General features: G+C 38.4%; 1 long non-coding RNA gene across 1 annotated transcript; it reads right to left on the bottom strand.

Moving 5' to 3' along the window:
* Window positions 1–4,812: 4,812 nt before the first annotated feature.
* Window positions 4,813–14,116, bottom strand: LOC311096055. Its single transcript, XR_014608945.1, has 4 exons — window positions 13,969–14,116; window positions 12,964–13,139; window positions 12,069–12,204; window positions 4,813–5,668 (listed from the first exon to the last, which is right to left on the bottom strand). It is a non-coding gene; the product is annotated as an uncharacterized lncRNA (long non-coding RNA).
* Between the last annotated feature and the right edge of the window lie 148 nt (window positions 14,117–14,264).

Here is a 14,264-nt window from a genome sequence, read left to right as displayed (position 1 = left end):
ACATGCAGTGAGACATCCGTGGAAAATTGGCTGCAGCATAAAACAAACCTAATTAGGCTTATGGGACAAGAAAGGCAAGTGTGTGTATGTGTGTGTGTGAGGTTGTGTTGTAAAGTCGAGTAGCTGAAGGGGCTCGCAGGCCGGGGAGCTGAAAGGAAACACCGTTGTGTTGATCTTTAGGAATGCAGCATGCCAGAGCCCTGGCTTGGCTGGCACCAAACCCAAATACCTTGCCCACCCCTCTTCCTGTGCCTGTTCCCGTTCCCCTTCTTCCTCGTCTCTCCAGAGAGCCACTGCTACACTCCTTCTCCCAAACTCTGCACCCCACCCCCTGAAATGGGAGAGCCCTCGTCTCCACTTCCTCTGAAGATCAGCAAGCATCCCCCCCCCACAGCATTCCTGCCCTGGCGTTGCTGTTGCTGGCCGGCTGTCACAACTGGCCGGCCAGAATAGCTCTGTGACGTCTGCTGAGTTACTAGAAAATTGAACTCTCCCAAGAACCCCGGGAACAAGGATACGTAAACGGACAAAATGTATCCGTCCACTTGTGGCCATGCAGTCTCTGACACAGACACAGCTGCCCAGGTGCACCAGGGTCAAAATACACGCGGAGAGATGCACATGCACAGGCTTATATGATGATTCAGTGCCGTTTCTGGACGATTTTATTTGGGGGAGGCAATTGTGCTTTTAGTGGGGCACCTTCAATGTCACCTTATGTATGACTACAAAATGCATGCAATGTCATTTTTTAACAGGAGGATAATAGAAATACCAAAATATAAAACAAAAATATAAAGTTTGTGTTTACCACACACTGTAAGCATGTATGAATGTCATTAGAATGACAAATACTATAGTAACACACTTTAAGTGAAAGGGGTCTGGTTTTATCAGCCACATTTTGCTGTGCAAAACAAAATTAATGACAGTGAAAGTTTAGTAATAATAATAATAATACATGAACATACAAACATAGATTTTTGTCTATGTTTGTTGTATTGTTGTAGAATATTAAATTGCATAAATTATATGTACATAGTGTAAAATAAGTATTATTTTATGTTATATTATATTATATTATATTATATTATATTATATTATATTATATTATATTATATTATATTATATTATATTATATTATATTATATTATATTATATTAATTTGCACATAAACTCTTTCCAAAATAAAAACGGTATCGGAGCATTTGATTGATTGATTGATTGATTGATTGATTGATTGATTGATTGATTGATTGATTGATTGCAAAATACGTTGTGTCTTGTACTTTTCGCTAAAAGCTGAATGCTCTGTTTTAAAATAACGTACTCCTACACTAAACCCTAAACCCACCCAATAGTGTTGTAAATGTGACATAAAAACATCTTTTCATGACTCACCTTTCACGGGATTCAAACCCGAGCTCTCCGCATCACAAGAACAATTCTGTACCAGCTGAGCTATCGAGCAACCTTGACTTAACAATAAAACCGAACATATGGAGCTGGTGACGCAAACTCCAAAATATATAAGTTTACAAATCATGCACTGTGGTAAAAAGTGTTTTGAGGTCATAACATAATTGTGCAAAATCAACTGTTTATTAATCCATAATCTGCCCCTGTAATCATAATTGTGTGTCAAAACGATTAAAAGTGCTTGCTGTTTTACTGCCTCTAGTGTTCATTTCTGTTGGAAACTGCGTACTGGTATGTATTTTGCGTTTTGCAAAAATGTTGCCACAGGTATGTTTTTACAATGAGCCTGTGTTGTTTTAGCTGTACAAACCTTGTTATGCTTCTTGATATTAGTATTGGTATTTACTGGTATTTCTTTACATATTGTTTTGATGTCTTGTCAAAATCATAAGCACACTGGTTTTAACACAAATTTTGCCATTTACTGCACTTTGTTATTCCTCTAGTTATTTACCTATAGCGGCTATGCCGGCTAATGAATCGGAAGTCTTGCACATTCACAGAAAATAGATTACGTAACCTAACCCTAAAAACTTTCTGCATTTTTATAATAAAAAAAGTTTATTTTCATTGTTTTTAATGTTTTTTACAAATGAGGACATCCCCAAAATTAAGTTTGTCAGATTTAGCTCACTTCAGGGTTTATTTGGTTAAGTACAGTAGGTACACAGACTATACACAAACATACCAAACCACCCATATCTTTTCATGTACATCTTAGAACATTGTTCCCTACAATCTTTATAAGTTACATGACCTAGAATATGGGACTATGTTTTATGCAATCTAATGTCGCTCTCTCTCTACAAAACTGATAAACTCTAAACTTTCACAGGTTCTTTGATACATTCTGACACAAGGAATCTAAAAAGACTCTCTGACCTCAAAGCGCTTCAAATAAACATCCTCACAACAAAAGCGAAACGCTCTCTCAGAGCATCTGAAAGAGTGTGACACCGCAACTCAGCTCGGTGTCAGTAGGAATGATGCATGTTGACTGTAGCTCTGCATTTGTCAGAGGAGGTGTCTGTCATAAAATTGGCAAAGCCAGCAGATTGACACTCATTAGCAGGCCGCTGAGAGCCATTGCCCGGGGAAGCAGTGCAGGGAGACCATATCGCACTAAAAATAAATGATTCAAATGATTGGTACTGATAAAACCAGATGAATTAGAAATAGAAGAGAGCTCAGGCAAGACCTCTGGTTGGCAAGCTGTTGTCACATGGAAGGCCGCTTAAAGCCTCCATGACACCCACCACCCCCAACCTCTTAGCGCTGGTGTCGGCCACCCTCAAGCTGAGCCCCCTCTTCCTGCTGCCACTCACAGGCACACAAATACTGTAAATTATGCATGCCTACACACACACACACACATACACATCAATGTCTGCTTCATGCCACAGTTTAAAAGCAGGAATGACCAAGGCCAAATCCTAGAGGGTGAATTGAGTAACACACCCCCTTCACACGATTTTGCCTCCGCACTCCGAGCATACGCCATCATGAAGGTCCTGCCCTGGTCTTTATGCCTAAGTCCTTTGCACTTTACATGGCTTCTCAGACAGAAAGGGCACCTGTCCATCACTCGTTTTGCTCGCCATCCCTAAATTAAGTCATTCATCATTATGCATGTCTCGGACTGTCAATCATTCAATCAATTAGAAAATTATTACAGTAATTTAAGAATCAGGCCCTCCAGCACAGAAAGTAAAAAGAGATTAAAGAAACGTCGAAAGTTTTTGTGAATGGTATTATTTTTAATATGGTATTCTTTGAGAAGTTATTTCAGTTCCATTGTGTTTTTTTTAAACTATTATTATAATAAAATAGTTTTACTTTTACTTGTGTAGAGCATTCAAAAGCAATAAGTGGGTTTTATTTTAGTTAGGGTGATGCCTTAGATTAGAAAGAAGCTGGCCAGCAGTAAAAGAGATAATAATTCATTTAAAGGGATAGTCCAACCAAAAATGAAAATTCTGTCTTAATTTACTCAGTCATTCCAAACCTGACTTACTTTCTTCTGTGGAACACAAATGAAGATCATTTGAGTAATTTTGGTAAGAAAACACTTTCGGTTTCCATTGACTTCCATTGCATTTTTAGTTGGAAGTCAATGTGAATAGAAACTGTTTGGTATAACAACATTCTTGAAAATATCATCTTTTGTAAATGTTTCATTTTTGGGTGGACTATTAAAATGAAAATGAAAATGAAAATGGTATATATACTGTATAGTGTGTTGAACAAATCACAAAAAGTAGCACAAAAGACAAAGGCAGAAGTTAAAGAATAAAAGAAAACGCATGTATCATTGCAGGATATGCTCTCTCTTTTTTTCTGAACCCCTAAATGCATCACTGTGCTCTCTGAAGGTCTGTTTTCCCACAGTGATCCTTCCTGGATGTGGACTAAATATCCTGCACTCGCTCTGCCAAAGGGTGTCTGATCCTGTCCAAATGTGGTAGGATTCAAGCCTGTGCCAAGTGTGTCACCATATACAGGACTGAATGGTCAGTATCAGAGGCTACACCGAAACCAAAGTCCAGGGTCACAACAGGAAAAAAACACCACACCCTTCGTTGCTTATAAATCTGTCAAAATGTGTAATGGTTTTGAGGGTTTTATCTACACTGTATAAGACTGCATGTAATTTTTTTAGTCCAACCCAATGAAATTGAACACATTAAAACTTAAAATATTGAAGTGACATTAAGTCACAACCTGCACTGATAAATGTGCTGTGCTTTTGAGTTAAATGAGTGGCGAAAATTAAAACATTTTTCAGAATATGTTTTACATAAAATCTTGTAGCATTAATCTTTATTAGCCTTTAAATAGACAAATAAATAAATAAATGTTATGCAAAGTATGTTTTGATTGGTAAAATCATTCCAGTGAATTTACTTACGACTTCCCTTTAACCAGTCATAAGCCTGTCAAAACAGAGAGAGTGAGATGTATTTCACTTCAGCTCACCATCTGTGTTGTCTGCTCAGCGCTAGCCAAGTCAGTCTTCCTATATGGATATTGTATATCCATATTATGTGATAAAATAATTAGGAAATATTATTAGAACGATTAGAATTAGTACACAATACATACAGTGCATCCGGAAAGTATTGACAGCGCTTCACTTTTTCCACATTTTTTTATGTTACAGCCTTATTCCAAAATGGATTAAATTCATTATTTTCCCCAAAATTCTACAAACAATACCCAATAAAGACAACGTGAAAGAAGTTTGTCTGAAATCTTTGCAAATTTAGTAAAAATAAAAAAATAACATGTACAAAAGTATTCACAGCCTTTGCTCAATACTTTTTTGAAGCTCCTTTGGTACCCAATTGCCATCTTTACATGTCTTTAGCTCTATCCTAACCGACATTTGCTTGCACATTGCCCAGCAACATTCCATTTCTGCTCTATAAGCACTGATGTCTTTTTTTTTACACTATCTATCTCTCCTGTTTTCCTCCTGTCACTCCCTCCCCACATGTATTAAGATACAAAACTCCTGCTCGTATTGCCTTGTTACAGACTATATACAAAAGTGGATTTAATGGGCTTTTGCAGTGATTTATGGCTGTCACGTCTCACCAACGCAAATGAGACTTGACACTAGCCCACATACTTTTTCCAGGCTACGAGCCAACAGATACAGACAGAGACACACACTATTGCTCATTCATGATTTCAGTCAGAGCAGACATGGTGGGGCACGTCAGATCTCTCATGCGGGTTTTTAACATCTTTAAGAGTCAGCTTTCTCCTGGTCGGTTCCCAAGAGGCTGCTGATTCCGCATTACATGCGATGACCCCTGTCTGACAGTAGTCATGACAGCGGTGATGATTTCTTAATGTTCGCCAAGTGGGCGACAGTGGGGGGCCCGTTTATGACATTGGGGAGCGATGGAAGGGAAAGCGGTTTGTACGGTCCTTCTGCCAATAAGAGGAAGCCATGCTTTGGGGGGGCGATCATTTGGGGCCTGCGGAGCAAGCTAAAGGAATGTGGGAGAGCTCAGCTGTCTTCTTCTGTCAAACGCAGGCCCTAAACTGTAGATAAGCTTGGCATTTCGTCTGCAGGACTTCTCCTCACCTTCTCAGCCCAGGCTGGTGGACACAGTTCTACATGTTCAGGGTGTGCTACTCCTTCCCCATCATTCACTGGAGCAGCATTCCTGATGAAATGCTGAAATGACATGAAAATGTGCAGTTTTTTTTTTTTAGTTATTGCAATTGCCTTCCATTATAACATAATTAAGTGAATATAGCCAGATGTAACGTGTTTTCTAAACAGCTATTTGGCCATTGCTTAACATTATGTCTTACGTGTTGTCAGAGGGAGAGACAAATAGTTTCAGAGCCAGTTATTGTATTTTAATTAAAAATTATGCAGACAAGTAACAATAAATTAACCACAATAAAAAAATTTAAGAAATGCATTAGTTAACACAAAATTGAAAGTTCTGTCATCACTTAACCACCCTCATGTTTTTACAATATCAAATACATTAATAAAATAAAATTAAAATGTAATGTGTGCATATAACTATATATATATTTATATATTCAGATTTATATTTATATATTTAGACATAACTACATTTGGATATACATTTATATAGTCAGGCTTATAACTATATCTGGATTTGTATCTATATATTCAGATTTACATTTATTCACGACTTACAATTATTTCCTGTTTAGCCCCTCATATTATGTATTCTAAAAAAGAGCATTATATATATATATATATATATATATATATATATATATATTAGCAACATTATTAGTGCTGTCAAATTGATTAATCGCAATTCATCACATCTAACATGAAAATTTCTTTATATAAGAAATTATTTTTATGTGTGTGTGTGTGTGTGTGTGTGTGTGTGTGTATATAAATTATATATATCCCCTCCTTGAACTGCCACCTTATTGTGGTGGAGGGGTTTGAGTACCCAACAATCCAAGGAGCTAAGTTTTCCGGGTCTATATGCCCCTGGTAGGGTCTCCCAAGGCAGACAGGTCTTAGGTGACAGGTCAGACTAAGAGCGGTTCATAAGCCCATTATGAAGCAAATAAAAACAAGGACCGAGACGTCGCCCGGCATGGTGCAGCCAGAGCCCCACTCTGGAGCCAGGCCCGGGGTTGGGGATTGCATGTGAGCGCCTGGTGGCCGGGCCTCCCCCCATGGGGCCCGGCCGGGCTCAGCCCGAAGGAGTGACGTGGGACCGCCCTCCCGTGGGCTCACCACCTAGTGGATCGGGCGGCAGCCGAAGGCGGGGGCCCCGACGACCCGATCTCTGGACACGGAAACTGGCTTTAGGGACGTGGAACATCACCTTGCTGGTAGGGAAGGAGCCTGAGATTGTGCGGGAGGTTGAGAGGTACCGACTAGAGATAGTCGGGATCACCTCCACGCACAGCTTGGGCTCTGGAACCACACTCCTTGAGAGAGGCTGGACTCTCTACCACTCTGGAGTTGCCCATGGTGAGAGGTGGCGGGCTGGTGTGGGTTTGCTTATAGCCCCCCAGCTCAGCCGCCATGTGTTGGAGTTCGGGGATAGGTCTCTCATTGTCGTGTGCCTACGGGCCGAACGGCAGTGCAGAGTACCGGCCCTCTTGGGGTCTCTGGGAGGGGTGCTGGAAAGTGCTCCAACTGGGGACTCCGTCGTTCTACTGGGGGACTTCAATGCCCATGTGGGCAGCGACAGTGACACTTGGAGGGGAGTGATTGGGAGGAACGGACCCCTTGATCTGAACCCGAGCAGTATTCTGTTATTGGCCGCTCGGAGCTGTGGCCGTAAGGTCTCCGGTACCTGTCGAGGCGGCAATCCCCGAACCCGGTGGTAGACACCAGAAGTAAGGGATGCCGTCAAGCTGAAGAAGGAGTCCTATCAGACCTGGCTGGCTTGCGGGACTCCTGAGGCAGCTGACGGGTACCGGCAGGCCAAGCAGACGGCAGTCCGGGTGGTTGTGGAGGCAAAAAATCGGGCCTGGGAAGAGTTTGTGAGGCCATGGAGAAGGACTATCGGTTGGCCTCGAAGAGATTCTGGCAAACCGTCCAGCAACTCTGGAGGGGGAAGCAGTGCCCTACCAACACTTTTTACAGTGGAGGTGGGCAACTGTTGACCTCAACTGGGGATATCGTCGGACGGTGGAAGGAATACTTCGAGGATCTCCTCAATTCCATCGACTTGTCTTCCATTGAGGAAGCAGTGCGGTTTTTGTTCCGGTCGTGGAACACTGGACCAGCTCTTTACCCTCTCCAGGGTGCTGAAGGGGTTCATGGGAGTTTGCCAAACCAATCCACCTGTGCTTTGTGGATTTGGAGAAGGCATTCGACTGTGTCCCTTGCGGCGTCCTGTGGAAAGTGCTATGGGAGTATGGATTCTGGGGCTCTTTGCTAAGGGCTGTCCGGTCCCTGTACGACCAGAGCAGGAGCTTGGTTCGCATTGCCGGCAGTAAGTCAGACTTGTTCTCGATGCATGTTGGACTCCGGCAGGGCTGCCCTTTGTCACCGGTTCTGTTCAAAATTTGAACAGAACCGGTGCCAGGGGCCGGAGGGGGTCAGGTTTGGGGACCACACGATTTCATCTCTGCTTTTTGCAGATGATGTTGTCATGTTGGCCCCATCAGACCGGGACCTTAAGCATGCACTGGGACGGTTTGCAGCTGAGTGTGAAGCAGCTGGGATGAGAATCAGCACCTCCAAGTCAGAGGCCATGGTTCTCAGTCAGAAAAGGGTGGCTTGCCCACTTCAGGTTGGTGAAGAGTTCCTGCCTCAAGTGGAGGAGTTCAAGTATCTTGGGGTCTTGTTCACGAGTGAGGGAAGGATGGAACGAGAGATTGACAGACAGATCGGTGCACCTTCTGCAGTAATGCGGTCGATGTACCGGTCTGTCGTGGTGAAGAAGGAGCTGAGCTGCAAGGCGAAGCTCTCGATTTACCGGTCAATCTACGTTATGTACACTACTGTTCAAAAGTTTGGGGTCAGTAAGAAATTTTATTTTATTTTTGGGGGAAAGAAATAAAATAAATCAATACTTTTATTCATCAAGGATGAGTTAAACTGATCAAAAGTTACAGTAAAGACATTTATAATGTTAGAAAATATTCAATTTTAAATAAATGCTGTTCTTTTGAACTTTCTATTCATCAAAGAATTTTGAAAAAAAAATTTACACAACTGTTTTCATTTCAACATTGATAATAATAATGAATGTTTCTTGAGCATCAGATCATCATATTAGAATGATTTCTGAAGGATCATGTGACACTGAAGACTGGAGTAATGATGCTGAAAATTCAGTTTTGATCACAGGTATAAATTAGTTTAAAATATATTAAAATAGAAAACAGTCATTTTAAATTGTCATAATATTTCACAATATTACTTTTTTTAATTGTTTTTTATCAAATAAATACAGCCTTGGTGAGCAGAAGATACTTCTTTTAAAAACATTAAAAAATCTTACTGACCCCAAACTTTTGAATGGTAGTGTATACATATATATATATGTGTGTGTGTGTGTGTGTGTGTGTGTGTGTGTGTGTGTGTGTGTGTGTGTGTGTGTGTGTGTGTGTGTACGTGTCTGTATACACATACGTATATATTTATATATGTTACACACATATACAGTCAAACCAAAATTTATTCAGACACCTTCAACATTTATCACATTATCACAGTTTATTCGCTATAGTTTAGAAAATGGTAATTAAATATGACAAGAACTCAGAGTTATCAAATCAGTTGATGTTTCACTGGTTTTGGCCATTCTTCTAGTAGACTGTCTCACAAATGAATTAGGTTGAATAGCTGTCAGCTCTTAAATTTAAGTACACAATTAGATAATACCAATTTAGGTCAACCAATTACCAAGCAATGCTTAATTTTGTATAGTCTGTGGTGTAAAAAGGTTGCATTAGCAATTAATGAAAATACACGTAAGCAAAACATGGTCAAGTCAAAGTGTCTGAATAATTTTTGGTCCCAAATTGTTATAAATGTTACTGGTAGTTCACTGTATGAATAATTTTTGGGTAGGCTATAATATGTCACAGTTTACTTTATTTTGCTATCCTCACTTACATGAACCATAGTGTCCTGCACCCACTAATAAAAAAATATCAGTTATCTGATGGTGTGTGAATAATTTTTGGTTTGACTGTATATTATATAAACATACTTTTATGTTAGATGCGATTGATTGCGATTCGACAGCATTTATGATTTATATTTATGATATATATATATATATATATATATATATATATGTTCTACATATGTTCTGTCTTAGAAAAGGTGAAATCATTATCATTTAACTTAAAAAGAAAGAAAGAATGGAATGTTTTGTTGAAAAAAAAACTGAAAACAGAACTCAGTTCTTGAACATAATTGATGCACACACAAAAAGTATTTTTACTAAGATTTCTCCTTTTTTTGTGTGTGTGTCTCTAAGAACACTTGCAGTAGAAAGGTCACGTCTGGAGCCCTGGATACGTCAGCATGTGGGTCTCTCCTCGGTGCTTAACAATGTACAACGTAGCGCCTCAAGCTTACACTCAGTCACTGCGTTTATGGAGGTGACACAGGGTTCAGAGGCTGCTTGGAGAACACAAACCCCACAACAACAGCAGATGCACATTCAAAAATGAATGTACATGTGGAAAATCCCTTTTGATGGATGCAACCGTCTTTATTGTAATGTTTAAAAAGTAGGTGTTAACACTCATGTTAAACAGAATGATTCGCCACACATGTTAAGATTGCAAAAATTGCTGATTGAAAGACCTTATGGACATTAACAAGTCTTCTCCCCTTTCCAAGAGACTCAGCATTGATTACCAGCTAATTATAAACGAAGGAAGTGGCAGCTTGTGTGTTTCTAGGGTTGCAGTGGAATACATTTGCACTTCTCCAGGAGATCATGTGATATCGGGTGAGAATTCCGCAGAGCACTAAGTGCTACCTTCTCTACTCTCTTCTTCTCCTTCTCTCTAGTTGTCTGTCTCTCACTCCTCTAACGCTCTCTCTCTACACCTTTTAATTCTGCCGCCTTTCTCACCGTTCCAAAGACCCCCCTACCTGCGTTCACAGCGGTGGTGCCTCCCAAAAGCCTTCTTTCACACCCAAAGTGGGGATTCAAATTAGCATATGTTGCATTAATTTTGTACTCTTGCCTGACAGGAAGGGCTGACTTGAAGAAACATATGCTGCTATGTCTCTCTAATCAGAGCTATTCACACACTGATTATTAGACATGTTGTACTCGTGTCCTCATCCACCTCTACATATTCACAGACAAAGAACACCAGTCAGACAATGTATTCTCTTTGGAGTTCATGATAAAATCATAAATTAATCTGAGTATCACCATCTGAAAGTGCAATAGAGTATCATACAACATTGCTAATGAGTTTACATGGATATCAACTCTTTTTAAGCTAAAATGTATGTTTTTGTTTAAGGAAAGCATTTTAGATGCTGTTTAAATCAACATTTTGATTAGTTCGTTTATATAGTCCTGCCGTGTGACTGCAAATATTTAATTAAGCTTGTCAATTAATATGAACTTATTAAATTGCTGGCACAATACTTTTTGCTGTTTATAGTAGTTTTAGATTTGCACATTAAACCACAAGACTATTTTTGACACATTGTTTCATATGCTAGCATACACAGAAAAAAATATTTTTTTTTAGCTTATTAATAGGAAAATTCTCTTTTATGTTGATGCGTCACTGCAGGATGGAAAGTATTTAACCATACATATTGCAAAATTAATTAGTAGGCCTAGTAGGATGTAAAGCTCAAGCTCGGATGCATTTTACTTGCTTCCTATTCTGAATAGAAACTTTGGTAACACTTTATTTTGATGGTCCCCCAACAGACATTCTAGACTATAATAAACTGTGTCAACTAATTCAACTAAACCTAAGCCTACCCCTAAAAGTCTACTAATACTCAACCAGTACTCTAATGAGAGTTAGGTGACATGTAGCCTAGGTGTAATATTAGTCAACAGAATGTCTAAAATAAAACACTTTAAAATAAAGTGTAACCACAACTTTTATAACCATTTCCATAAAATTGCCAATTTGGAAATGTATGTTGTAACTACACACGATTCAAAAACTATTAAATCCTAAATTATATTTATTAAAAATATATTAAATCCTCATTTGTCATTTTGATACATTTCAATATGACGACATGGTCACACTGGTAATTTACATACAATTTGTTCTTTGCTATCAACAAAATGATGAAAAAAATACTATCAACAAAATGATGAAAAAAATACAAGAAACCATTATATATTTATTTATTTGAAAATGTAAGAATGCTACTTTATATTTCTAAATAAACAAAATGTGTTCTTCATAAAAAAAAGAAAAATAGAAGATAAAATGTATTTATTTATTTATTTGATTGAAAATGATAATGTACGGAATAAAACAGGACTATTTAGGGTATATAACGTATTTGTTTTTATAACTTAGAGCAAGTCAAAAATGAAGTAAATAGGAAAAGGAAGTGAGATTTGACATTTAGCAAGTGCTGTTTTGATAACACCAACCGTATAACATGACTGATAGAGTTCAGGCATGGTTTGGGTCCATAAAAACACTAGGCACACTCAAGTTTCCGTGGGGCGTCCGACTAGGCCCTATGTCCTCTTCCCTCCGTAACACTGAGACGAGAGCTATGCGCTGCTGTGGAAAGAAAGACCACAGACAGAAACTGATCACAGGTGCATACAGCTGAAGGTATATTGCTTAACAGATCATCTTTACTGATGGAAAATCTCAGATGTTTAGTAAAAGCATTAACACAGGATGAGTCAGAATTACACTTCACTACATTACCCCACCACATGAAAACTCTCAAGCCCCGAAACTGCAGGATGAAGAAGTGTGATAAAAAAAATCTAGCAATCTCTCACGTCACTCTCTGACTGAGCATCAACTGAAAAGACATGATTTTATAGGAGACTTTCATAAGCAAACATATCATGCCAAATCTCATCTAAAATTAAGTCAGATTCTGGTCATATCATTTACATCATGGCCACTCCCTGACCACAGATATGAATATGACCTCATAAAAATTGCTGCTGGTCTTGTACAATACAGTACTGAGGAAACACCAACACGATATTCAGCAAATAAGAAGTGAATCATTTGATTGCCTTATACTCATGTTATTGCTACAATAAAAGGACAAATTTTGCATACATACAGACACTGCTCCAAAGAAGAGTTGCGCTAATATAAAATCCCTCCTCCCACACTTTGTGAACAGAGAACTACCATTAACCTGTGGCAACTGCGGCAACTAGATCTGAGAATGCATGGCATTCAAAGCCTCTCCGTAAATGCTTAGCAGACTGCAGGGCAGTGTGTTGTGTGCGTAGTGTGATTCGTTTAATTGCTGATACAGTAGATGAGGGCCGCTTCATTTGTGTTCTGTACCTTCGTGGTCAATGTCGCCTGCAGGAGATCAGCTTAACTAAGGTGGTGGTCACTTCCACAGGGCAGGTGGAGAGAATATCAGCCCAGCCTGGTGAACACGTCACTGGGGACAATACGCTATCATCTGAGGTGTCAACACCAATGAGTTCAACTGGTGACCTTGTGAATTCACCTTGCTAGGAGAGATGCGGGAGGTGGAATTAGAGAAATGACAGTGCGGAGAGGCAATTGTGTCATACCTGCACTGGGGGGGACACTGAGTGTGTGTGTGTGCATGCGTGCGTGCGTGTGTGTGTATGTGTGCGTGTGTGTGGTTTGGGGTATTGACTTATAATGATATGATGTATATACAAATAACTTAAATGGACATTTTTTCTGTAAAATATTGTCAAAAGCCAGAAAGAAAAGAAAATACTATGCATAATCATACCTTGAAATTATGTTGTTTTTTAAGTAAAAAGTAGTATATATACAAATAACTTAAATGCAACTGAACTACAAGCTAATAAAATAAAAGAATAAAAAGAAGACTTATACAAGACTGAATCGCTGTCAACACAAGACTAGTTTTCACATTACGGCAAAGTGAGGAGAAGACACTCATTTTTACATTTTTAAACTTTTACTTATAAACAAAACATAATTTCAAGATATGAATATTGCCTAAATAGTATTTTCTTTTATTTCTGAGATAGTATTTTCTTTATATATAAATATATATATATATATATATATATATATATATATATATATATATATATATATATATATATATATATATACTTTTCTTTCTGAAATAGCATTTTCTTTTATATATATATATATATATATATATATATATATACATAATATTTGTAATATTACTTATTGTAAAAGAACTTTAAGACATCATTTATACATAATTACTAAAATGCCATCAAGTGCCATCATACAGCTGGTAACATCATCATGTAACTTAATTTTGTACAGCAAATGTCTAATAAAAAAATCAGAGCACTTATTTACCTTTATGTAGCTTATTTCTGTAACATTTCAATAAAGATGCTCTTGTAGTGAAGACAAAAATTCTGTGCGCTTGAGTGGAAATGAATGTCTTAAATGTAAGAATCAAAAAGTAAAAATATCAGTTGAAACCGGATGGAAAAAGACTCACTCTCTGTGACTGTTTCTCTTAGCTAGATCTTCCACATATTATTCATCAACACAAAAATATCTAATGAGATATAATGAGTGCACTATTTTTTTCAAATATAGGCTATAGGAAGTTTTATTTTTATTAAAAATATTATTTAAAAATCATA

Source organism: Abramis brama, assembly GCF_963993115.1.
Source record: "Abramis brama genome assembly, chromosome: 14".
Lineage (NCBI taxonomy): Eukaryota > Metazoa > Chordata > Actinopteri > Cypriniformes > Leuciscidae > Abramis > Abramis brama.
The sequence above is the reverse complement of the archived record's forward strand: the minus strand, read 5'-3'. Positions and strand labels throughout refer to the sequence as shown.